General features: G+C 37.5%; 1 long non-coding RNA gene across 1 annotated transcript in view; it reads right to left on the bottom strand.

Annotated features, from left to right (window-relative positions):
* Positions 1–23,326, bottom strand: part of LOC144455839 (uncharacterized) — a 37,673-nt gene extending 14,347 nt beyond the window's left edge. Inside the window, exon 1 of the long non-coding RNA XR_013484646.1 lies at positions 22,966–23,326. This is a non-coding gene — a long non-coding RNA (uncharacterized LOC144455839). The remainder of the gene's footprint in view (positions 1–22,965) is intronic.
* Between the last annotated feature and the right edge of the window lie 4,632 nt (positions 23,327–27,958).

Below are 27,958 nucleotides of genomic sequence, written 5' to 3'. Positions count from 1 at the left end.
TGCTCCATTACACATTTACCAGGAAAAAAAAATTAGATGGGGTTCTAGGTTATTCCCAGGAGCTGGGCAGTCAACTTTCCCCAAGGCTACTTGACCCTCAAATCTAGGTTCTTCTGTTTTCTAGTATACTGGAGTTAGACTGGCCATGAATCACAGAAGGATAGCCAAAAGAGCCTTTTAAATAGGTTTAATCTGTGTAAAAAGAAAAATGATCTTAATATTGAGCTCCAGAGTAGAACTGAAAATGAGTAGAGAAATATCTCTGCATGTAAGATGGAATATATGATTCCAGGGACCAGCTATTTAATTTTATTCATTCCTGTATCTAGTTTTTGCATCTCACAGTTTGGGCGCAACAGGAGGTGACACTGTTGACTGTTACTCCTTTCACTTACATTTTTTCCCCTCGCTGAACATAAACATATCATTACACAGTTACACTGCACTATATTTAGAGCTGATTTTTAACTATCTATTAAATGCAAGACTGGAGCCGGCCTGCATTACCTGAAATGAAAGGGGACCTGCTGGGAAGAAATGGTCTGCTCACTAAATCAAAGATGAGAACTAATTTCTAAACCACAATGTTTCCCAAGAAACTAACTTCTTTTTCTTCTCTGAAAAATGCTAAGACATCAATTTGGCTGGGGGAGGACTAGCTTGCTTCTTTAGTTATATATTGAAGACCTTTTATTAGCCAAAGATCTTGCCTCGTCTTAACCTAAATCAAGTGTTGAGGTAGATGCTTGGCACTTTGAGCTGGGGAGAGCTTACCTCCCTCAATTTTCCCAGTTTGCATTGTGACTCTGAGTAAATGATTTTGTTTCTTTGGAAATTTCCTTCCCAGTCTAATATGCCATACCTATGATGACTTACCTGGCACAATCATGGAACTTTTAGACCCAGAAGTTGCTTTAGATGTCACTTCATTGAGCCTTCTCATTTTAGGTTTTATTATGATTGTTGGTTATATTATTTTTGTTATAATATTTACAAATGAGGACATTAAAGGCCAGAGAAAAGGAATGACATGCTTGAAGTAATCCAGATGGTTTGCTTCAGATTTGACATGATAACCTGTTCCCCTCAACTCATAGTTTTGTGATGATTCCACTAGATCAGGGAAACATAGGAAACAAAAGGAAAAAAAAAGAATAGAAGGGTTTGGGTACCATTAGGCTTCTAATTCAGGAGAATTAGACTGAATAGAGAGAGTGCTAGTTAATGGAGAAATTACTGAGAGTTGGAATGATTGCGGGGAATGAAGGATAAGAAGGGGAGAGATGAACCTATCAAATCAGTGGCTAAGACTGACTGTACTTCTGAGTCTTCATTTGATCATATGTTCAAATCTAATTGCAATAATTAACTGCAATGGGACCATGTGGTCAAACTTAGTTTCCCACATTCCCTGGTAGTCAAAACAGTAATCGACTATCAGCTCATTTGCCAACAAGGTTTGTATAGCTGATTTTCTAGTTACATATTCCTTGTCTGAGAATAAAAGATTGGGTTCCATTTCTAGGGCGTGGGGCATAGCATCCCTGGTCCTTTCTGTGCCTTTCATGTGGACTCAGCCTTGTGCTATATTACAAATCCACTTGTCTATGCAGGTGGAGACTGCTTTAACCACACACTTCCTCTCCAATAGTATTGATTATCAGTGAACTTCTTATTACTTTCCCAATTCATATGAAGTTTTTTTCTCTCACTAATTATAGAGCTTTGAAAACAACTTAAATGTTAGTTTTTAATATCACTAGATAGAAGTATAGAGTACTAAAACACCTCAGGGTATCTGGTCCTATCAATTATTTTATAAATGAGGAAATTTAGGTATAGAGAAGGGAAATGACTTGCCAAAGATTACTCAGGTAGTCAGAGGTGAGACTCTTTTGTTAAACCATGCTATTTGACATCTGAAAGCAAAGATAAAAGAAATTAGAAAAGTGAATCTTTCTGAGAAGGGAGCTTGTTTATTAGAAAGGATATGGAGAATTAGTCAGGAATTAGGTCAATCCTGACAATCAGAGATTAAGTCAATCAATCAAGTATTTGTTAAACTCCTACGAAGTGCCAACTATTTTGTTAAGGTACTAGAAAGATAAAAGTCAAATGGTCATGTTCTCAAGGAGCTTACATTCTATAAAGCAAAACATGTACACAAACACATATACATGTATATGTACATTTGCATATAATATGTAGATATGTACATACCCACGTACATGTAGTTTTGTAACAACACATGCATATATGTGTGTAAATATACATGTATATACATACATATTACATATATGTATACACATGTCTCTACATGTGTGTGATTGCATGCACACATAAAATAATTTTGGTATGGAGGTGAGAGGGAGCCACTAGCCATTGGGAGAATCATAAGTGGCATTTGATTTAAGGTTTGACATAAACTAGTGATTACAAGAGACAAGGGAAAGGAACAGTCAGTGTAAAGGTGAGTGTGGTGAAAGGTAATTGTATAGTTTCTTCACTTTTTATAGGAAAGCTTGAAGTCAAGCATCTAGTTTCAGAGAAGAAAAATAACCTTGTGTTTTAATTTATTAAAGTATTGGTTCTATATGTACTGTTTTGAAATATCCAGATGACCAGAGGAAATCAGGTCAGTATGGTGAAGAGGAGAGAGCACTAGATTTAGGGTCAGAAGATGTATTTGTTCTATAACTTACTATGCCTTTGGCCTTGAGTCAGTAACAACCTCTTTCCTTTTAACTATGACATTAATGGCCTGGACTAGATAATTTCTGATATTTGTTTCCAGCTCTACAATAAATCCCATGATCCTAGGTTGCTATTTAGACTGAATTGTTTAGCATTTTACAATTTTTTTTCAATAGGCTTATTTCAGAAGAATTAGTGACTTTTGCCACATATGAAATATTATGGAAAAGAATTATGTTATATTAAAATCTACCCTTTAGGCTGCCATCTTAAAACAAAATGATAATCACTAAATGTTTTGTACAAAAAATATTTTGGAAATTTAGCAGATTATTAATATAAAGATATATTGAACAGCTATTATATATAGGACACTCATAATTTTATGAGATATAAAGTAACAGAAAATATGACCCCAACCTTCTAGTAGTAGTAGTAGTAGTAGTAGTAGTAGTAGTAGTAGTAGTAGTAGTAGTAGTGGTGGTGGTGGTGGTGGTGGTGGTGGTGGCGGTGGTGGTGGTGGTAATAACAATGGTTAGTACTAGTAGCAGCAGCAGTATTTATATAGCATTTAAAGTTTACAAAATGCTTTAAAACTACCATCTTATTTTATCCTCACAATAACCCAGGAAAGTTGGTGCTATTGTTATCCCAATTTTACAGGTCAGGGTTATACAACAGCTACTAATTGACTGAGACTAGTTTTGAATTCAAATCTTCCTAACTCTAGTTTCAGCATTCTATCCACTGTATAAATTAGCTGGCTATTTTTTTTCCTTAGTGAGACAAGATGTGAAAAATTAAATACAAGTATTAACTAGATTTTTTTGGAGGAGGACACGTTTAGTTGCAAAATAAATGGGAAAATTGAGAAAGTAGTGGGAGATGAAGCTGGCCTAGATTGTGCAAGACTTGGAAATCAGTAATTTAACCATTGTCTCACAGGCAATTGGTCTACAAAGTACTTTTATTGTATATCTCTATTATGTAAAAAAAAAGTCTGAGCATATACTACCATTATGTGCATTTATTTATACATTGTGAATATTTATTACTATATTAATAATTATGTAATTTATAAAGCTTCCATAAAATATTTTTAATATGAGATAAAGATGAAACAATATTTGATTCTTCAGTCATTAGAGAGACACTAGAATTTGTTAAGTAGGGGAATGACAGGGTCAGAATTATGCTTCAGGAAAAACAAAACACTTCAGAAGCTATGCAGAGGATACATCGGAGAGATGAGAAACTTGAGGAAGAGAAGCTAATAATTAAAATAATAGCTAATATTTAATATAGCACTTTATACATGTTATTCCATTTGATCGTCACAACAACTCTATGAGGTGGGTGCTATTATCATCTTTCTTTACAAATCCAAAAAGCAAGGATGGGAGAAAGTTGAGTGACTTATCCAGGGTCATATAATTAATAAGAAACTGAGGCTGAACAAGGTTAAGTGAACTTGCTTTGGGTCTCATAACTAGTAAGGATCTGAGGTGGGATATGACTTAAGGTAGCTCTAACTCCAAGTCCATTGTTCTTACTCAATGTGCCACCTCAGGTAAGAACTAATGTGATCAGAACCAGGGTAGTGCTGAGTGACCAGCAACAAGGAGACAAATGTATCAGGTATTGTTGAGGTAGAAATAATCATATTTGGCAGGTAGATATATGGAATGAAGGAAAATGAAGATTCAAGGATGAGGTTGTGAACTTGGATGACTGGAAGGATGCTGGTGCCTTTAACCATAATGGCAAAGATGATGCAGTGAGCTATATGATGATGACAGCTCATTCATATTGGCTCATCATATGTGACTTATTTTGTCCTATACAAAACCAGAAGTCAAGGGACTCATATAACCTTCATTGACCCAGAGTACATAGTTCAATGGTGCCTGTGGCACCTTGTGAGGCTATACTGGGGTTAGGGATATAGTGAGACTTCCTAATGGTACCAGCTCAGTTCTGTCTGTGGATTCATGAGTAGTGGTTAGGTTGTTACTTCTCAGAAATGCTGATGCCTTTCTCAGAAGTACCAAAATTGAGCACTTATGGTGGAGTACTAGAGGATAAGAATGAGTAATAATAGCTAACATTTATATGGTGCTTTGAGGTTTGCAGAATGCTTTACATATATTAACTCCTATGTGGCTATGTCAGATATGAATTTCATGATAGGCTATTTTGCAGAGATGATGGGATGTGAACCATCTTCCAATTCTTTGATTGGTTGATCAAATACCCCTTGTGGTCAGCCAGCCCTTCCCCAGATGGCCACAGTGCCTGCTCTGGGGACCATTGCCATAGGAAACTGAGAGTCATTTATTTAAAAAAAAATTAATCATTAAAAATAGGGAAGCAAGTTGATGATGCTTTTCCAAGTTTGCAAAGTGGTATCTCTGGGCAATTAATTTGAAAATTCTCAAAAAAAAAGTTTAACTTTTGAATTTCATCATAGTGAGGCAGATAACCATGAGTTTTTGAAATCTTACCCAATAGAGCAAAAACTTTAGAAGATCCCAAAATTTGGAAAAGATTCAAGTAGGTAATTGGTAACTGACTGTGTAACTTTCATTGAGAAATAGACTAAATTAAGCCATAGATGTTTATCCCTAGAAGACTGATTATCAGGTGCTGAATACACACATAAACACATACCTTCACACACATGTACATACATATACATGTATATATGAAGAATGTACATATATAATCATTTATTGTAAATATCTACACATGCAGTTATATGCATATCTCTATATACCAAAACAGTTAATAATAATTCCTTTTTGAGATATGGAAGAGTTGTTATTTGTATTGTTGTAGAGGGCGCCCCCAGCATAAATCTCCTAAAATTTTTAAATACTGATTTGTATGTTTAGGATGATTGCAATAGGAATGACTGAAGGGAGGGGAACTAAATAGCAGGTTACTGAAATAGTAGAAGGTTGAAATTACAAAGATATGAAAGGGTTATTAATGGTACTCATGGATGAGGAAAAAGAGGTAAACATGAGAAATGTTGCCAAGAAACTCTAGGACTTGTTGCACAGCAAGTAACCAGAAGAGTCACTAGGATAAAGGCAATGCAAGGAAGAAAGAGCTACTCAACTCTATTTTACTTCTGTTTTCTCTGCTAAGAAGAATAACTTTTGGACTGAAAATTAGAAAAATGGTACAAATCTCCAAAAAGTAGATGATAGGGAACCAAAACCAAAGACAGGTAAGGAAATAGTGAGAGAACACCTAGCTGTACTTGATGAATCCAAGTTACCAGGAGTCCACCAATTATAATGTGCTGAGATTCATGTCAATTTCTGGCAAAAAAAAATCAAATCTAGAATATACTGATGAGATAATTAGTGGGTGCCTAGGAAAGGGCACAGTGAACACAAGGAGACAGCATAGCTTCATCATGACAGACTCCTGTCATTTCTTTTTTCAACAGTTATTAGATTGATCAATCAACAGAATGTGGTCAATTATGTTTTCTTGGATTTCTGCAAAATGTTTTGGCCACATTTCTGGTGAATAAGATGAGGATATATGGGCTAGACTACACAGCATCTGAGTGGAAGTGCCACAGTCTGAATCATTGGGCCCAAAGAGTAGTTATGGATAAGCCGATGCTAACTTAGAAGAGTTTCCCCATTGAATTCACCAAAAGTTTAGCCTTGGCTGTGTGAGTTTCAATAATTTTATCAATTACTTAAATAAAGGAATAGATCACATGTTTGTTAGATTTGTTGATGAACTAAATTCTAGAAGTATAGGTTAACTTTGGATGATAGACTATATCCCAAAGATCTCATCTGTCTGAAACAATGTGCCAAAGCTAGGCAGATATTCATTAAAGATAAATATAAAATCTTTCAATGGAGGTCAAACAATTTCAAAACCATTGGATTGGGGAAACACAGATTTAAAGGTTTTAGTGAATTACAAGAATGATCTGAATCAATTAAATTTAACAGTTGCCAACGCTAATGTGATCTCAGGTTGCACTGTGTAGTAAATTATCCAGAGCAAGGGTAATAGTTGGTTGTGCTACAGCCTAGTCAGGCCACGTTTGGAGTATTCTAATCAGGTCTGACCACTACATTTTAAGAAAGACATTGATAAGCTGAAGACAATCAAAAGGTGAGTAACTAGGATAGTGAAAGTTGATATGGCACATCGTGCCATACAAGCATTATTTGAAGGAATTGGAGATGGTTTGCATAGGAAAAAGAAGCTTTGGGGAGGACATATTGTGACCAATATCTGAAGGGTTATAATGTGAAAAAGGGATTGAATTTGTTTTGCTTGATCTCAAGAAGATTTAAAAGGTGAGAAAATTAAATTGTTGATAATTTTATGGTGGGACAAACCTAGGAACAAGAGGGAAGATTTGGGGATGATAGAAATGTAAGTTTCTTAACAATCAAAGATACCCGAAGGTGGAACGGGCTGCCTTGGGAGGTAGTGGGTAGTCACCTCACCAGAGAGAGGTCTTCAGATGAACACCAGTAGAATGTGAACTCCTTAATGTGCTAAATGCAAGTTCCTTAACGTCAGAGAATTACTTTGTTTTCACTTCTGTCTTAGACCTTAGACCTTAGGCTCTTAAATGTTCATTGAACTAAAATGAAAGACTACTTGACAACAATGTTGTAGAACAAATTCCTTATCTGATTCAAGTGGGACTAAAATGATGCTGACATCCTTTCCAAATCTGGGATTCTTTGATTCTGAAAGCTGACCAAGCTCAATTAACAATGGAAGTTTGTAGAGAGGTGGGAACAGTGTTGTAGTTTCAGTGAGCTTGAGCTACAGTCCCCCAAACTACTAAGCTATGTGGAAAAGCAATAGAGTTATCAGAATGAAGGCAAGCACCAGAATGTTAAGCAGTTAAAGAAAGAACAGATTGTCTTGCAAGGATGAACTTTAAAGTAGAGTAAGGTGTTCAAAGATAGCCAAACTACTTATTTTGTACCAATCAATCACCCAGATAAACATACTCCAGCTTGATATGATATCTTATATTCTATAGAGTTCTGTCCTCCAACAACCCCGGGAAGTGAGGCGAAGTAAAACAAATCCCTGACATTGCTAGAGTGCTTTTAATTGTCCTCACAACAAGCTACCCAAAAGTGGAGTGTGTGCCTCTACCAAGCTTCTTTCCGGCTGAGACTGGATGACCAACTTACTGAGTACTATATAACAGGGCTTCTTTTTTTGAGAATAGTTTGGACTGGACAGTTTGAACTCATTCCTAATTCTGAAATAATGAAATACTGTGATACTGCAATGTTGTCTACTGTCTGATATAAATATGGCTACTTTGATCAATTAATTAAAAAATTTAGCATTTAATATGTGTCAGGTACTATGTTAAATTCTGGGGATAAAAACAATTCCTAACTTTAAAGAGTTTACATTCTAATGAAAGAGACAGCATGAATATAGCTAGCTACATACCAGGTGTATACAGAGTAGACAAGATGTTATGTCAGAAGGGAAGGCACTAGCAGATGGGGTTGGGGATGTGAGGGAAGTCTTCCTGCACTAGGTAAGTTTTGAGCTAAGCCCTGAATGAAGCCAGGATATCAGGAGGTAGAGGTGAGCAAGGAGAATATTTAGATACGTGGAATAGCCAATGCAAGGTAAGGTAAGTAAGAGATGGATTGCCATACACAAGGAATAAGAAGTAGGCCAGAATAGCTCATTCACAGAGTACATGGGAGTGATGGAGAAAGTGAGGATCAGCTAAAGTGTCCATTGCTCATGGACACAAAGCTCTTCATTGGCAGACATTTGGGACTGTAATCTCTGAGTGACTAGATGGTGCAGTGATTAGAGTATAGGACTTGGCATCAGGAAGAACTAAATTCAAATCTTGCCTCAGAAACTTAATGTGTAGCCATAGGTAAGTCACTTAATCTCAATTTCCTAATCTGTCAGATGAAAATAATAATAGAGTCTTCCTAGCAGTAGATGTGAGGATCAGATGGGAAATTTATGAAGCACTTTGCAAAATGAAAAGTGCTATATAAATGCTCTTTATTAATCCAGATCCTTTTAATTCTGACCTCAGGGTTCAATGACATCAATATTTTCCCTCACAATAACTGGTCTTTCTTTAAATCTTTAAGTCACAAAGCACTTTCTCAGAATTTTCATTTGACCCTCACAAGTACTTTGTGGAGCAAAACAATGTTTTTTCAATGTCTTTAAACAATGACAATGGTGCTTATTCCCAAATATGGACTAAGCCATTCATTCCTCAGAGTTCCATATCAATAGACACAATTGCCTCCTGGCCACTGTGTTGCATGAAGGTCACCACCCTTATTAGAAGGCAACCTCAGTCACTCCATGACATCTGGTCATCTTAGGAAGGTCTCACCATCCTACTAAAGTACCAATCTCTTGTGACTTGAATTATTTTCAATTCAATAATCTTGTCTTCAAAAAGGTTTTATATGTCACCAGTCTGGAAAGGTCCCCTGGGTGCCCCTGGAGACCTCTCCAGATTTAGCTTCAAGTTGGCAAGCGGTGAGAAGCTTTCACTCTATGTAATTGTACTTCAAACACATGAGAGCTCCAGTCTTAGTGACAAAATTTCAAAAGGGAGCTTAGTCTCTTTTAATCAGATCCCAGGCTTGATCCCTGACATACTGATTTTCATCCCTCAGCTATGACATATCCCTCCATGATCTGGAAAAATTTGAAGGGCACAGTGAGTACATTTTTCTCTTTTCCTATTACTGTGTAATAGCAATATACCCCTTAATAGCATCATTGGTGAGCTTTTCTTCCCCTTTCACGGTTTTATCTCTTCCAGAACAAATTCTATCAGACAACAGGCAGAATGTGGGCATCCTAGCATTTATAAGGGAACCCACAGTGGCCAACACATGATTGGAGGAGTAACAGCTTTTGATGATACGTAATTGATCACTTCACAACTCAGCCATATTGGGGTTTTACAGTGGTACCAATGAAGAGAAAAATAAGAAGACAGACACACACACACACACACAGAGAGAGAGAGAGAGAGAGAGAGAGAGAGAGAGAGAGAGAGAGAGAGAGAGAGAGAGATATCCAAAGGGCATAAAATGCTGTCATCTGGTCATGCTGTGTAAACTGCTATAACTTCCTCACTGGTGATTCCTTGTGTGATAATGGAACTCTGAAATAATATTAGAGGGTATGCGAAAGATCTATGGCCAATTTAGTCACTCAAGCAAGGCTCAGAATCTCTGGGTTAAGGCTGCAGAGGGAGATGACTTGCCATAAGATGAGCTGACTGGAACTCTGCAAAATCTATGCTTCAGTGCCTCTCAGAAGAGCCAAGAGCTATGTGTACATTCATGGGGGAGAACAGAATCCACAAGGCAGATGCCAGTGGCTGCAGATTTTTGGTTTGGAGTCTAATGACTGATTTGATGGCAGCTCTGTTAATTTTTCAAAAGCAATTCTGGGGACTGTTCTTCAGAAGTCCCTGTAAACCTAGGAATTCACAGAGAAGTCAGGGTCTAGATGGGGCATTGGACTTGGTTTTGAGAAAAGGAATCATAAGATAATAGTTTTAAAGTTTCAAGGGACTTAAAAGATCATCTTGTCCAACTCCTTCATTTTATAAATGAAATAAATTTTAAAAAAATGATGCTGAGACCTTAAGTGACTACCTCTGGTCTTAAGAATCCAGGTCCCCTGAATAAATACAGCACTCTTTTTGTGATGATGGGAAAGTCACTTAATGTCTTCGAAAATCAATTCCCTCAACTGTAGAATAGGAATGACAGTACCATAGAGTCATTGGTTTTGAAGTTAAAGAGATGTTAAAATGAGCCTTCCTCATTTTGTAGATGAAGGAACTGAGACTGAGATATTTGAAGTGGTTCAAAAAGGAGGTGGACCTGCATTCAAATCTGATCTCAGACACTAGCTGTGTGACCCTGGGCAAGTCACTTGCCCTCACTCTTTCTGCTTCCCCTTATCTGCGAAATGGGGAAAATAATAGTACCTCCCCGCAGTGTTGTTGTGAGCATCAAGAGAAATAATATTTGGAAAGCACTATTTAAATGAGAGATATTATTTGTCCAAGATCATGCTAGTAATAAGTGGTAGACTGAATATCTAACCAGGTCCTTTCATTCCAGATCTAGTACTTTTCCTAGAATGCTAGCCTGCCTCTTATCGCATATCCAAAACATCAGGATAATGCCTATGAAATATATTGAGGCACTAAAGAAATAGGCATTATTATTCCATGAGAGAAAAGCAGCAGAGGGATAGAGGGTCACAACTGAATTTAGGAAGATGCTAGATTCTCATCCTGTCTCTGACACATTCTGGATGCATGACCACTTATACTATACTACTTATACTATCAATCAACAGAATGTGGATCATGTAGTATCATATAGCATAAGCCAGTAGTATGACCACAGTATCATATAGTATAAGCCAGTTGACCATCTTCATTGGTGGAAGGATTTTTTTTTAACTAGAATTTTCTTATTCTGATTAAATCATAGGCCCGCTCCTATATATTCACACAGAAAGACACACATAGAGAGAATGTGAAATAAATAGCTCCCTATTCTAAAGAAGATGAAAAATAGACTACTCAATTTCCAAACAAGATTTGGTGTTGATTTTTTTAAAAGGCTTTTTCTATGGTACTAAATGCAACTTTTCTCCTTTCCAAACATTCCTTGAACCAAAAAAATAAAATAAAATTATATTCTGATTTAGAGGCAGCTAAGTTGTAGAGTGGACAGAGTCCTAGGCTTGGAGTCAGAAAGACCCTTCTTTCTGCATTCAAATCTGGCCTTGGACACTTACTTGTTATGTGACTTTGGGCAAGTCACTTAACCCTGTTTGCCTTAGTACCTTCAATTGTAAAATAAGCTGGAGAAAAAAATGGCAAGCTGCTCTATAAGTTTGCCAAAAAACCCCAAATGGGGTCATGAAAGGTCAGATATGACTAAAAAAGACTGAACAAGCAGAATTTGCATGATGAAAATTTAAAATGCTAAAGGAAATCACTTCAGTGAAAACATGAAGCTTTCTCTTGGCTGGAATTAATCCTTCCTTTATTTGATCACATAACTTGAATTATAAGTCAAAATCCCTTCATCCTAGAAAAGGGTGGGCAATCCTGGGTGAAGAAGAAAATGGTATATATGTGCTGCAGAGGGTAGAGAGTGAAAGGCCTAAAGTGTTGGGAAAGTGGTAGAGCAATAGGAGGATGAGGCAGTAACAGAGAAGAGGATAGTCCAACAATTGGTGGATCTGTGTCTGAAGAGAACGTATGTCATCCTGTACCTGTAAGAGGTTGGGAGAGGAGTACCCCTGGGAGAGTGACTTCGTGGCAAAGTAATTCTGGGGATCATAACTGGTGAGGAGGTGGTACCCTAGGAAGTTTTAGGAGGGCACTGGGGAGTGGGGTCAGGAGAGAAAGGTAGCTCCTGTCTTCCAGTTAAGCCAGTGATAGACTACAAACCCTAGGATTGTGATCTCCATGAGATTCAAAGGAGGAAATGGATAGGGGACTGGTCTTTGAGTCAGGAAGTCCTGGATTCAAAACCTGCCTCAGATACTTAATAGCTATGTAACACTGGGCAATCACATAACCTCTCTGTAGCTCAGTTTCCTCATCTGTAAATTTAAAAAGTTGAACATGATGGAATCTAAAGTCTCTTCTAGCTCTGTGATTCTAAGTCTATGAATATATATATATATATAATATGGTCTGGGTTAATGCTCCAGGGGTCCTGTCTTGGGACGAGTTCTGCTTTATTTATTTGTTTGTTTATTCCTCTTTGGAACATAGATCTTAATTTTTAAAAAGACCTTAGAATCCATCTAGTCCAATTACCTCAAATTAAAAATGAATATAATGATATTTGAGGAAGTTAAATAACTTGTCCAAGGTCACACATATACTAAGAATCTGAGATTCTGGGATTGGAACCAAGGTCTTCAGACTCCAAAGTGAATACTCCTTCTACTGTACCTCAACTGCTTATTAATTCTTCAGTAAGTGTAATTAGGTTAGTGGAACTGAGGATATCTAGAGAAAGAAGGAAAATCTTGGGGGCCACATGATTTTCAGTCTTCAAGTATATGAAGTGCTCTTCTACATGGAGGAGGTTAGAACCATTCCACTTGACCTCAAAGGGAATACTTAGGAACAATGAGTAGAAATTGCAAAAAGGAAGACTTAGATTTGATTCCCAAAATAACTTCTTAACAAGTAAAATTATCCAAAACAGAAATGGTCTGCATCAGGAATTAGTGGATTCTCAATCACTGGAGGTCTTCAAGCAAAGCCTAGATGGCTACTGGTTGGATATTCTGTAGAGGAGATGAGGCTAGATCACAATTGAGCTCCCTTTCAATTATAGAAATTAGTAATTCACCCACATGTACTTCAGGGATCCTAATCCAGTGGCATAATGGGAAAAGTTTAACAAGCAGCTCTCAGAAGGAAAACATACACCCAATATGCTCTTTAAGTTTAATCTGCATTAACTTTTTCTCCAAACTTTCTCAAGTCTAAGCATTCAAGGAAACAAGAATTCAAGGCCTGATGTGTAGCATTTACTGATTTCTGAGATGTAAATTTTCACAATGGAAATTCAACAATTGACTCCCTCAAATTGATTCAAACTGACTCTAACACATACTGTCTTTGTTCCAATGATTCTTCATGGCCTAGAGGGGACCCTATTCTCTTAAACACTAAAGAAACAAAAGATATGAAAGATCTTACCAAACTGAAAAGGCTTTTGAGGGGTACAGAAACACTCTGAAGCCTATCTGTTTAGTCACAGAAGTGTTATAATCTGTGTCAGCGGACACAGTGTACATCGATGAGCACCATAAGGTCCTCAAGCATTGAACTGTGTTCCAGCCCATGTTATATTTCTCTCTTACCATATCTTAACCTTCCTATGCATTTTAAGTTGTTTTATCTTTGTCTAATACATATTCATCTGTACAATACTGACACATTTAGTGGGTGCTTAATGAATATATTTGATTGGTTTCTTGAGGCTAGAGGCTATATGTTTTGTACATTCTTTATGTGTGATTGAAAGAAGGAATTTTTAATCCTAAGATAGAAGTTTTCTTCCTAAAGAATTAGAAATCAGAATTTTAAATCATAGAAATGGTATGAGAGAGGGGCCATGTGATCAATAATATCTGTAACCACATTTTTCCTTACCATCAGTTAAGCATTAAAGTCAACGAAGGCTTACTTAAGTTAATATTCTATCTGATATGAAGTGAAACTGAAGAAATAACATTTAGTATGAGTCAAGTCATTCCATCATTTGCCATCTACCAGATGGCAAAAAGTAAAATCAGTACTTCAAACTTTGTAATGTAATTAAACACAGAACTACCAAAGAACATGTGTATTTACATAGCTAAAATTAGTCACCTTACACGATATAAAACAATAGAACTTTGGGGCCAGAAGAGGCCTTAGAGATCATTTTGTCCATACCCCCCTCATTTATAGAAGAGGAAACTGAAGTCAAAAAGTAGATTTGTAGGTTCATAGAACCTAAGAGAAGGATGGAAGGAAGGAAAGGAGGAAGGAAGGAAAGGAGGAAGGAAGGAAGGAAGGAAGGAAGGAAGGAAGGAAGGAAGGAAGGAAGGAAGGAAGGAAGGAAGGAAGGAAGGAAGGAAGGAAGGAAGGAAGGAAGGAAGGAAGGAAGGAAGGAAGGAAGGAAGGAAGGAAGGAAGGAAGGAAGAAATAATAGTAGCTAACATTTATACAATGCCTTCCAATGTGTCAATGGGCTGCTAGATAGTACAGTGGATAGAGCGCAAGTTGAATTTTCCTGAGTTCAAATCTAGCCTCAGATACTTATGAGCTGTGTGACCCTGGGCAAATCACTTAACCCTATTTGCCCCAGTTTCCACATCTGTAAAATGAGCTGGAAAGCGAAGTGGCAAACTTCCAGTTTATTTGCCAAGAAAACCCCAATGTGTTCAAAAGAATCCTACAGAACTGAAAAATGAATGACCAACTGTGTCAGGTATCGTGCTAAGTGCTTTTAAAATATCTCATTCATCCCCACAACAACCTAGGGAGGTAGATGCTATTATTATTAACACTTTACAGTTGATGGAAATGAAGCAAACAAAGGTTAAAGTGACTTGCCTAGAGCCACATAGCTACTAAGTGTCTGAGGTCAGGTAAGAATCCAGCTCTTCTGAGACTCCAGGCCCAGATTTCTACACACTGCATCTCCTAGCTTCCATCATCCCTAAAAGGTCCAGTGATGGAAAATGCTTGTCAAAGCCTCATGGGTTGTAAAGAAACATGTTAGAAATAATGTCCAGGTCTTTTTAATGTTGTTCATTCATTTTAGTCATGTCTGATTCTTTGTGACACCATTTTGGGGTTTCCTTGGCAAAGATACTACAGTATGTTTTTTTGCATTTCCTCCTCCAGATCATTTTAAAGTTGAGGAAACTGAGGCAAATGGGGTTAAGTGATTTCCCCAGGGTCACACAACTAGTAAGAGTCTGAGGCCAAATTTGAATTCAGGAAGATGAGTCTTTCTGATTCCAAGCACAATGCTCTCATCCGCTACGCCACCTAGCTGCCAGGTCTTTAGTCTGTCCCAACTTTAAACCTTCTGCCACACATCTCCACTATTAACTATGGCACCAACCTGCTAAATAAACTCCATTGGCCCCCTTCTCCTCCTAAGATCAAATACAGACCCCTCATTTTGGCATCTAGAAACCTTGGCTCCAATCTACCTTTCCAACCTTATACGTTATTTCCCTTACATTCAAATTGGACTATTTGCTATTCTTCCAGCCCAGAATTCTATCACCTTTTTCCCTGTATTCTCAAAGCCTGTCTCTTATGCATGGAATTCACTCTGTCCTCAGTTCCGCATCAGAGAATTCCTAGTTCCTTTCAAAGCCCAGTTCAAATGACATCTCCTATATGAGGTCTTTTCTGAACCTCTAGATGCTAATATTTCCTGCTTATACCTTATAATTTATCTTGTCTGTGGTTATATGTGCATAGGTTTTCCTTTATCCCTCCCTTTCCCCACAGCCAAAAGTAATCTCCTTAAAGTTTGAGATTATTTCATGTTTTGTCTTTGTACCCATGAAGCCAAGCACGTAAGGAAGCACATGACTGGCACATAAAGAAGAACTTAATAAATGTGTGTTGATTCATGGATTGATTGACTCCGACTCCAAATATTCTAGTCCTTCCTTTACCTAACAGCTTGCTTCCACCTAACTCTTGGACCAGTGCTCTTGTGTGCCCTAGCAAAAATGGATGTATTTTTTGATAAGCATAAAAATAGGGAAAATTTGCATTTTAAATGTTTCTAACATCTCATAATTTGTTCACAAAGTGAGTAAAAACACAGTACCTCAGATGTATGCAACAGTCTATCAAAAATTGATATTTTCCATTTTATAAACGACTACCTTTGCTCATTTATGAGACTAATAATTTTGTCAATTTAAACTTAAATCTTTTATTAGATATCCAACCTGTATACACAGTATTATGTGGGGCAGGGGAGATACAGATATTGATTTAAAATTTCAAAGTCACTCTTGTCTTAGGGAATATACAGTCTATTAGGCTAATAGAATAATAGATCCAATTGATAATTTGTATCATGGTGAGATTCTAATTTTTATACTGGTTAGAGATGGATTCATCAGCTTTCACTAACATTGACATTCTTTTCTTTTTCTTGAATTTTGGTAATAAGAAGTAACTCATTTGGTAAAGAGATAATAGCTGTTCATCTGAGTAACTTTATTTTGTTCAGGGAAATTCAGTTAAATTTAAAATACTGTAGAGAAAATTCACTTATTATGGAAAGCAGAAATCTGCTGAACTGCCCAAAAATAACTCAGGCAGTTAACATTCACCAGCTTGCAAACTCTATTGATACACTCAGTTTACTACTTCGAGCCCATCTGCCAGATATACCTGGTTTCAGATGGGGCTATATTTGCTAACTGAATTAATGAAGAACATAGAATCCTTTAAAAAAAAAACACTCAAACATATTCTTTTACCAAGGTTATTATGTATATCAGCATGGTGCTTGATTTTTCCTTAAATTATAAATAGAATTTTACATCTAGGACCAAATACTTCAAATAATGCAAAGATCTTGTTTTAAATATTGTTGTCTAAAATAGCTTAAAATAGCCCACTATTTAGACAAAAAGGCATACAGGTCTAGGAAAATGTAAAGTCTTAAAGACTTTTTTGCTTTTATGTAGGAAAGACAAGAGACACTATACTGGTATCCCTCAAGAGAATGTAAGTTTCTTGAGGAAAAGGACTATTGTTTTTCTTTGTATGCAGAAGTGCCTAACACACTGCAGATGCTTAATGGATGCTGGATGATTGATTGAAAATAGAGGGTCAGGCTGAGGGTTACCCTGGTATCCACAAAATATTAAGGGATTCGGTGGAAAATACAGCACATAAGGTTGATAAATCCTTAGGATAGGACTTGGGGAAGGATTTAGATAGCATTCATATGGGAGGAAATGGCATGGGTAAGGTGAAATCTGCACTGAAGGAGGGAATGAATAATCGTAGCAATGGTACCTCAGAACCATTAACCATCAGAAATTAGAATAGAGAAAAGTTTTCAAAGAAATAGACCTTAAATTTAGCCCACAGCTATGAACAAAAATCAAAACAGAGGAAATTGCTAAGGAGGTAACTACATAGTGAATTATTGTTCAGTTGTTTCATTCATGTCTGACTCTTCATGACTCCATTTTGGGGGGGGGGGTTTCTTGGCAAAGATTCTGGAGTGATTTGCCATTTCTTTTTCTGACATAAGTGAATTAGGAAGGCTCAATATTAGCTGATCTAATGATACAAAATAGAAGCTTATTTTAAAGCTTCTGGGTTTTAGTATTTTCATACTCCACCCAAATTACTTACATCCTTTCAACATGCTTTTATTTATAAATATATATGTTTTATTTCTGATCCACCAATTGATTATTGGGGATTTTTAGTTTTTTTGTTCTTGCATCTCCAGCATTTTATCACAGTTCATTGAACATAGTAGGTGATAAAAAAAAAAAAACAGTTGCTGAATTAAATTGTTGGATGAGGCAGACCAGTCTCTGAGAAAACATTACATTTACGTGTAGTGCAGGGGAACAGAAAAGAATTGGATTAGGAAACACGATGAAAGCTTCTTGCAGGCAGAAACTTTTATTTTGGTCATTGAATATACCCCTGAACACAGCCCAGAACCTAACACATATTAGGTGCTTAGTAAACTTTCGATTGACTTGGTCATCTGTCTCCAGAAGAAGAAGGCTCAACTGAGTTGGAAAATTTTTCTAGCACAACTCTAAGTGGAGAGATAGTCTCTAAGGTGAAGAATATAATGAAGAAAACAGATACTGAAAGACAGAAGCAAGGATTTTATTGCACTGTCTTCCAAATATGCGTTAAAAGTGGCATTTGATGCCTTGGATCTAAGTATTATTGTTCTTATTCTACCAGGAAGGCAGTCCACTAGAATTTATTAAGCACCTGCTATGTGTCAGGCCTGAAACCTGTCAGCAAGTTAGAGGGATGTCTACTCTAAGCGTGTGAAGATTTCACCCCCCGTGGAATGGGCGGATGAGAATAATTTTTTCCAGCTACCATGAAGACAGCTGAAATAGGTGCTGTGGAGCACTTAGAATGTGGTCAGGTATTAAAGATGGCAAGGTCATGCACTGTGGCCTGGGCCATTGCCAGTCACTTTTGTGACTTCTGTTGTGCCAATAGACTTTGATGATTCAGGAAGAGAAACCTAGACTGAAGACTTTACACAACTCTGCCTCACTTAGATCCAATTCATGTGCAAGTCAAAGCATCACCTGTGATATCACTGGTCCTGTTTGAAAACCAAGGATGAACAGTAACAACTGTGTGTCTAAGCACTGCATTAGGCATTGTACCACCATCTTCTCACTTCTTCCTGATGTTTGGTGATTTTCTTTTCAATGTGTCCAATATTATTATCAGTCATTAGTCCTATCCAGATTTCCTAATGAACTACTGGTAGTTGGTAGAAGTGAACACAGGCTGCTTTACACAGGCCTTCATACCTTGTACAGAACTTAGATAACCTCTAAACTGCTTTCCAACTTTGTCTATGCTCCTATGAACTGATTTTTCCTGGAGAAGCTTACATAGTTTGTACCTTATAAACTCCTTTGGAATTCTGCCTAAGAATTCAAAGGATTTAGAGCTGGAAGGAAACTTAGATGTAATCTAGAAAAACCTTCATTTAACAGAGCAGAGGACTCAGGCAAAGACAAGCTAAGTGATTTGTCCAAGCTCATACAGCTAGTGGTATTCAGTAGAGGAAGATTAAGGACCCAAGGACTATAGGCATTCTTCAGTGCAAAGACTTACAGGCCTTGTCTTTCTCTAATCTACATTTAAAAAAAAGTGATAATAAATAACAATGAGAGTTAGCATATTTTATTGGATAGATAATTGGCCTCCAAGCTAGGAAGGCCTACATTAAAGTCCCTCCTCAGGTACATATTGATTCTGGTCAAATCACTTAATTTCTTGATGCTTGAGGCAGCTCTCAGATTATAAATTGGAGAGAAAGTGCTAATCTACATTAACAGAGAAAATTTATCACCGGAAACTCCCTGTATCAGTGAAAACAGATGAGATTAATACCTGTATAGGTATATCTGGGTACACATAATATTTATAAAATCGATATCTATATTCTTTATGTGTTCATACGTATATACATACAAATATATGCATATATATATGTAACACCATATTTAAATGTTCTGAATAAATTAGAATAGTTTAAAAATTACAGAAACTATTTTGTTATTTCATTTTCTCTTTTTAAGCATTTAAACTGATAGTAAGTCTTAAAATTTGCCAAAAGTATTACGTAGTGAATAAAGTAGTTTTTTGGATCTCTGGCTTTGTACACCATTCACTGATTTTTGTGGTGTGGAGCAATAAGGCGTGTAGGTGGGGTGGGGTGGGGGGGTGCTCTTTCTTCCTGGCTCTTGGCTTGAAGCCCCAAGGTTATATGATATGACAGACTCCTGATTTGTGAGGGAAAGACTCAGGCTATTTTTGTTCCCCTGAACTCGGTAACTACAAGTGCAACAACAACAACAACAATGATGATGACAATAATCTAACTAACATTTACATAGAGCTTACTATGTGCCAGACAGTGTGCTAAGTAAGCACTTCACAATTATTATCTCATCTTATCCTCACAATGAGCTTAGAAGGCATTATTATCCCTATTTTTGTTGTTATTTTTGGTTAGTCATTTCAGTCGTGTCCAACTCTTTGTGACCCCGTTTGGGGTTCTCTTGGCAAAGATACTGGAGTGGTTTACTATGTCTATCTCCAGGTCATTTTATAGATGAAGAAACTGAAGCAAAAAGGGTTAAATGACTTGGCCAGAGTCACACAGCTAGTTTCTGAGGCCAGATTTGAACTAAGGAAGATTAAGTTCATCTGACTTCAGGACAGGCACTCTCTCCACTGAGCCATCTAGCTGCCCTAAGCATCTGAGATCAGATTTGAACTCAAGTCTTCCTGCCTCCAGGCTCAGGATTCTAACCACTGTGCCAACCTAATATATACCTAATGTCCCTGTTGAATGATTTAGGGTTGAAATGTGGGTTTTAAATGTAGGGCACCTGCTGCCCATTTCAGTGTTTTTTCTTCTGTGTCAGGGCACTTTATTTATTTTAGGAGATAGCATATCACCATCACAAGAATCATATCTCTTTTTTTCTTTTTAAAGGATGCCCAGAGAAGCATCTTGCAAATATGAACAATTAATAGCTGCTTCAGTTGGTGGTGATGATTATACAAAGCTGGGTTTGTGGGAAAAGTCTAGCATTAACAAATACATTTTCCCCCCTAAGGCATAAATATTAGAACAATCTGTGGGAATAGCAAGTGGTTAGTTAATTATGGAAAGTAGATTAACAAAAGTAAATTTTCTTTTACTTTTAATTTAATATGATTAGACAAAGGAGATTGGGTTTTGAAAAAGGTTATTAATGAGATAAAATAGCAGGATTTACGTTCCTGGGAGCTGTGCAGAAAGCTATTAAATAAGGATTCAGCAAAAGGAGGTAAAGTGAAGCAAGTAAGAGAATTCAAGGAGAAAGGGAGATGTCTGCATTTATGGGGTTAGAGGAAAGCAGAAGGAAAATGCAAGATGGATATAGTAAGGGGTGAAAGGAATGCAGGAAGATGGCGATACCACCCCAAGCCACTGGTGGAAGAGCAGGTTCACATCTAACTTAATATTTCACCTTCATAATATTCTAGTTACAAGTCCATTAATATCACAAAATAAACAGTAAAGGGAGAACAAGGAACAGTCTTTATTGGAATTTTTTTTGGTTGGAATAAATAGCTTGAATGTCATTTTGAGTGCCTTCTCCATCAGTGCAGATCACCACCAAATAAATAAGCACAACTCTAGATTTACCTTTTCTCAATAGCCAATGCGTTTGAACTTCCTCACTGCCATTAAGGGTATTATGGGTGGTACTTGAAATGTTTCCTAGGATCAATAGAACAAAGTCTCAGACAGTTTCAAAGATTTAGGCCAAAGTGGTATTAGACAGGCCTGACCATCTCAGAGTCACCTCCACACGAAGGGATTGGCCAATCATACCCAACCACTAGAAATGTACCAACTATAATAATTATAATAATAATAATAATGACAATGATAACTAACATTTATATAGTGTTTACTATGTGCCAGGTATTGGGCTAAGCACTTTACAACTATTAAATCATTTGATCTTCACAACAACCCTGAGAAGTAGGTGCTATTATTATCCTACTCTTACAGATGAAGAAACTGAAGCAAAAAGAGGTTAAGTGACTTGCCCAGCATCACATGGCAAGTAAGTATCTGAGACCAAATTTGAACTCACATGTTCCTGATCCTAGGCCCATCATTCTATTCTGCCACCTAGCTGCTATACAAAATAGACACAATTGGAAACAATACCCACATGCCCAAGGGGTAGGAAAAGAACAACACAGCACCCTGGGCAGTTGGACACTTCACAATGGCTTATTATACCAAAAAAAAAGCAATGAGTAACATATCCATTGACTAGAATGCTCACAAGGATATTGAAAAGCCAGCCCTGATCTTCCCATGCCACAGAGGCTTTCCTGGATTGAAATCATAGTAGGATCTTATGTGTCATGAGGCTCCAGATACTGGCAAGAGGCACAACTTTTCCTCCTTAAATCATTTGAGCATATCAGACCCCATGTATTCATAATGACCAAACAAGGAATCCCAATGTAGTCAGCTCTACTGCTTTCCAGAGCCAAGGACCTACCTAGCAATGGTCCTGTTGCTACTTGCTGCTACTGTGCTGACCAAAGAAATGGTATCATCTTGCTAGTGAGCCCATTCAAGAAAACAGATGTACTGTTTGTACTCTAGAAGCTTAAATTTAAAATGGACAATGGTGATAAAGACAAAGATAGGAAAAGACGAACACTTTTATCGACATGGACATATAATAGCATGGCAAAAATATGAGCATTGTGAGTCTTAATGGAATAAATTGCACTTAGAGGCAGGAACCATGTTTTCTAGTCTCTATTGAACCACTACCTAGCAATTTGACATTGGGTGAGTTATTTAATCTCTCTGGAATTCAGATACCTTATCTGTGAAATTGGTGGTAATAGTAATCCCCAAAATATCTCCAGGCAGAGGACTGGGCCATATGGTTTCTTTATGTCCCTTCAACTTTAACAACTATGATTCTCTGGTATGTTGGTGGGGGCAGGGGCTGGGGAAATGCAGGAGACTAGGAGAGTAAGGCCTAGTTTAATAGGCAGGAGACTCAAGTTTTAGTCCTGGGCGAACCCTTGGTTTAAGTAAATTGTGAACTTTCCTTCTTTCTTGTGCCTGTCTACCTTTCCTTTCTCCAAATTCCATATTGAAAACACAATCATAATCTCTGCCACAGAGCACTGTGGTGAGAATGAAAGAAATAATTCTTGCAAAACATGAAGAGCTCTTTGGAAGAAAGGATATATAAATACCGGCTATAATTATCACATTAATACAGCAAGAATCATAAAGGCACAGACAACCAACATATGGCACAAGGTGCCCGCCCCAGAGCTGCAACCAGAAAGAGAGAAAATGTTGCCAAGGGAAACAAGGTTACCTTCAGAGATCTTCTGTAGAATATGCCCTGTCCTCCTTAGCTTCCAGAGTGGGTGTTATCTCCCCTTCCTAAAAAGGAGGGGAGCAAGTTCTGATTATTAAAGGGAATCTTCACAGACAGGCTAAGGCAAACTGTTGCTGTCAGTTAAATTAGCTTTCAGCATATCTACAATGTTTCCTTTCATTTGGGTGGCTCCATCATAGAACCACAGACAGCTGGAAGAGACCTTAGAAGCCAAACACCCTTCCTACTCAGCCTACTCTGAGAAAGGATGTCAGAGGTTATTTATCATGAGCAAGAATCTCTCCCTACAACAATTGAGCCTCTGCTTGAATTCCTCTCGCAAGGGGAAGCAACCGCCTCTTGAGGCAACCCATGATGCTTTGGGACTACTTGACTGTAAAGTGTCCCCTTATATAAAACTGAAATCTTTCATTGGCGGTAACTCTGTTGGGACCAATCAGAGAAAGCCATATCTTTCTTCTATTGAACTTTTTTCAAAATTTGTAAATGATTTTTTTTTTTTAAATCTGATACCCATCCTTTATACTTTAATATGAGAGGCAGCTGTTTGGCATCGTGGATAGATTTCTAGGCCTGGAGTCAGGAAGATCTGAATTCTAATGTGACCTCTGACAGTCACTTGCTATGTGTTCCTGGTCAAGTCACTTGATCTCTGTTTTCCTCATTTGTAAAATGAAAATAATTGTGAGAATTAAATGAGATAATATTTGAAAAGCTCTTAGCAAAGTGCCTGGCACATGATAGGCATTTTACAAATATTTTTATCATCATTGTTATTAGTGTAGCTTTATATTATTTCTTCCATGAAATTTATTTGCATTTAAGCCTTTTTTTTTTGTTTTGCCAGTGAAGGAAAGTTTGGTTCTTTACTAGAACAGATTTCAGATATGAGAGCTTTGGGAAGATTTTGGCTGATGGTCTCTCTAAAAACCACACTGTAAGCTGCCATCTATTCTAGCTATAAGGTCTTCTGTACAAATCTAACCCAGCAGTGATGTATCCTCCCTCAAGGAGTCTACTGTTTTGAGTATTGGATAGAAACTTCAATAATAGATTCCTCCTCCTCTTTTATAGCTTGAGGTTACTGACTACAGACAGATGGCAAATTTCTGTTATCCCATAATAAAATTTCATGCATTAAGTTTCTATTGTATCAAAGTCAATGTCACCCAAAGTCCTTGTGCTATTGTCTTTTTCTTTCCCAAATGGAAAGAAAAAATATTCCTTCAAATGAAACCAAATTAATGCTCTTTTTGTATGTCTCTGTGTCTTTGTCTCTCACCATTTAGAAATCCAATCCAAAAAGTGTTTATTAAGCTCCTACTATGTGTAAGATATTGTATTTGGTGCTGGGAATATGAAAACAAAACAGAACACCATTCATGCTATACAAAAGCATGCAATCTATTGTGAGGATGTATCACCTAGAAAGATAATTATATTCTTGATTCTATGAGGAAGGGGAAGAGGGTACTAATAGTAGGTCAGCAAAGATAGATAACATCAGGAACTCTTCCCATGGGAGATGGTGCAGGAGTTTAGCCTTGAAGGAAGCTAAGAATTCTAAAACGAAGAGGTGAGCTGAAAGTCCATTCAGTGCCCAGGGGACAGACCATGAAGAGGTGTGAAGGTGAAAGACAGAATACCATTTAGGAGAATAACAAGTTGATTGGAATGTAGACTATGAGAAGGAGAATAATGTTCAGTAATCCTGCAAAGAAAGGCTGGAAGTGAATTATTTGGGTTTTTAACTAGCATTTGTATCTATGTTTTGCAACTCCTTTTAGAAATCAGCAGAATCATAGAATGTTAAATCAGCAAGACGCTTTAGAGATCAAATCATCTGGCTCAATGATGTCATTTTATGATGGATGAAACTGGGTCTCAGAGAGGGAAAGAGACTTGTACAGGGTCATATAGCAAGTCAGTGTCAGAGGCAGGTCTAACACCCGGTTTTATGACTCCTTCTGTTGTGTCTTTTGCAGTAACCCAGGGAAATCTTGAGAGCTTCAATCTGACTGCCCTGACCTGGGAAAGGAAGGAAATAAATCTTTTTAAGCAGTTATTAAGCATCAAGTACTATGTGAAGCACTTTACAAATATCATCTCATTTGATCCTCACAACAGCCCAGGAGGTAGGTACTGTTATTGTTCCCATTTTACAGATGAGGAAACTGAGGCAGACTTCAGTTAAATGACTTTTCAGGGTCCCTCAGCTAGTAAGTGTCTAAGGCTGTATTTGAACTCAGGTCTTCCTGACTCCAGACCCACTGCCCTATCTAATTCTCCACCTTGCTATGTAATGTCACATGACTGATAACCTTTTTAATCTTCCCCACAGAATATAGTATTTTTTCACAATAGCAGCACTAGTTAGGAATGGTACTTGTGGCATAGCAGAAAGAGAACTGGATTTAGAATCACAAGAAAATAGGTTCCCAGATTTTGAGCTAGATGGGACCTTTGAAGTCTTCCAGTCCAACCCCGCTCATATTATAGATAAGAAAACTGAGACCAAGAGAATTTGAATGACTTGTTCAAGGTCACACAGGTAGTGACAAAGGTACAATTTGAACTCAGGTCCTCTAACTCCACATCCAGGGATCATTCCATAATTCTATACTGCCTCTTGACTGAGGTGTCCAAGGCCTGTGTCATGGCTCTGATGCTTATTTGCTATGCAAGTTTGATTCAGTTCTGCAAGCTTCTGTTTTCTCATCTATAAAATGGAGATAAAACTTGAACTACCTACCTCACGGAGTTCCTCTAAGCATAAAATACAATCATGTATGGAAAGGGCTTTGTAAATCTCAACATGATATACAGAAATCATCTATTACTAGTACATATACAGGATAGGATAATACTCAAATACTCATTGAATCTACTTCACAAAGTTGTGAAGGAAAACATGATAAACATTATAACTCTATAAACATGGAAGTTATTAATCTAAAAGTAGATTGTCTTTTTATTGCCTGACTTAAAGATTCAGTATCACTCCACTATCCCCAATCCCTCAACTCTCTTCCACAATCACTATCTTCTTAAATCTGATGACTCTTTTTTAAAAAATATTTAAGCCTAGAATTATAGGACCCCAGAGTTATATAGAGCCTAAAAGGTAGTATAGTCTGACTCTCCACAGAAGTATGATTCTCCACTATAACACTTTCCTTTCTTTCTTCCTTTTTTTTCTTTCTGGTGAGGCAATCAGGGTTAAGTGACTTGCCCAGGGTCACCCAGCTAGTAAGTGTTAAGTGTCTGAGGCTGTGTTTGAACTCAGGTCCTCCTGACTCCAAGGCTAGAGCTCTATTCACTGTACCACCTAGCTGCCCCACCCATGACAATTTCAATAAGGAATCTCCTGCCACTGTTAATGGACAATTCAGTACCTACTGTGATGGTACCTCAAATTTTTGAAAAGCTTTCATTATTAGATCTTTCTTATATTAAAACAAAAAAAATCCTACTCATTAGCTTATGCATTTGTTTCATATTCCTTCTAGGTCAAGAAGAATAAATCAAACCCTTTTGCCTTATGACTGCGCTTCAAGTATCAGAAGACTGATCATATTCACTGGCTTTTCAAATGAAGGACCTCAAGTTCTGTCAAATACACTATTTATAAAGGAATTTTGAGTCCCTCTCAGCCTCCTGGTTGCTCTCCTCTGAGCTTGTTCCAGCTTGTCAATGTCCTTCCTAAAATAGGGTATTCAGGACTGTATGTAATAATACTGTACATTTCATTGAACCTTGATGGTATTGGCAATGGTCTTATTGCCTTCCTCTATCTAAATAAGGGGTGGGGAATCTGCTGCCTGAAGGCCGCATGTAGCCCTCTAGGTCCTTAATTCAGTGAAAGGGCTGCACTTGAGGACCTAGAGGGACACATGTGGCCTTGAGGCCACAGGTTCCCCCCTCTGCCCCCCCCCCATATTCTACATGGAGTCTGAAATTTCTGTTTTTGGAATTTTCTAATATCTCTAAAAATTCACTTCCTCTAGCTTGCTCTAAATACTAGATAGGTGACTGGGGTGTTTCAAGTGTGGTCTTGTTGAAAAGTTAAAGGGAGTGTGGGAAGGAGCAAGACAAAGAATGGATAAAATGGCTTTTTAAGATCTCCTTCGAAGCTAATATGATAACCGATTTTCAGGAATGACTTCACACTCTAAAATATAAATTTTTTTAAATCCTTAACTGGTTTATTTTGTGATTTAACTCATCTTAATTTAATCTTTCAGATTTTAAATCTTATTTTGAGCAAATATATCCCAACTCTTTCATCTCATTATTTGTTTTACTGACTAGTGCAGAACAGTTAATATAAAGTAATGACCACAGGTCTTTACTTGAGATGTCTTACTGATTTCCTTTCCTTGCATTGTGGGATAGGGCCTTCCTTTTCAGGAGAGACCCTGGCAGACCCTGCATTTTATGCTTTCAGGCATAATCTGCTGAGCCGTTAGTCTCCCATTGTGTAGAAGGCCTTCTTTGGTCCCCTAGAGATGACAGCTACTGGACTAAAGGACTCTCTGGCTCCAAGCTCCCTTTGCCATCAGCTGCTGTTTATTTCTTCATCTCCTCATTTGGCTCTTGGGAGGATGTTTCAGCAGACTTTTTAGAGAGAAAGGGGAAAAAAATACAATAGCTCATTAAGCTAATGACCCTTAGCCAGACTGGCTGCAAATGAACCGAGGCAGAGACAATTGCAAAGCTTTCCAGTGAGGTTGTTCTGCACAACAATTTTCCACACATCCTCCATCCTCCTCCTCCCCATCCCTTCCCCCCAAGAACCACACAAATGGCTATTGTTACCTGTATTTAGGAGAGGAAAACCTTTGGGCTTAAGTTTGGTTTATATTCTGATTCAGAGAGAGATTAGACTGTTTGGTGGGGGGGGGAGGGTGAAAGAGTATAAATCATAACAAATCATTTTATATGGTGTTTTAAGATTAAAAAAAAAACA

Source organism: Phascolarctos cinereus, unplaced genomic scaffold, assembly GCF_003287225.1.
Source record: "Phascolarctos cinereus isolate Bilbo 61053 unplaced genomic scaffold, phaCin_HiC Scaffold_2;HRSCAF=192, whole genome shotgun sequence".
NCBI classification, from domain to species: domain Eukaryota; kingdom Metazoa; phylum Chordata; class Mammalia; order Diprotodontia; family Phascolarctidae; genus Phascolarctos; species Phascolarctos cinereus.
Note: the sequence above shows the minus strand (reverse complement) of the source record. Positions and strands in the feature narration are given on the sequence as shown.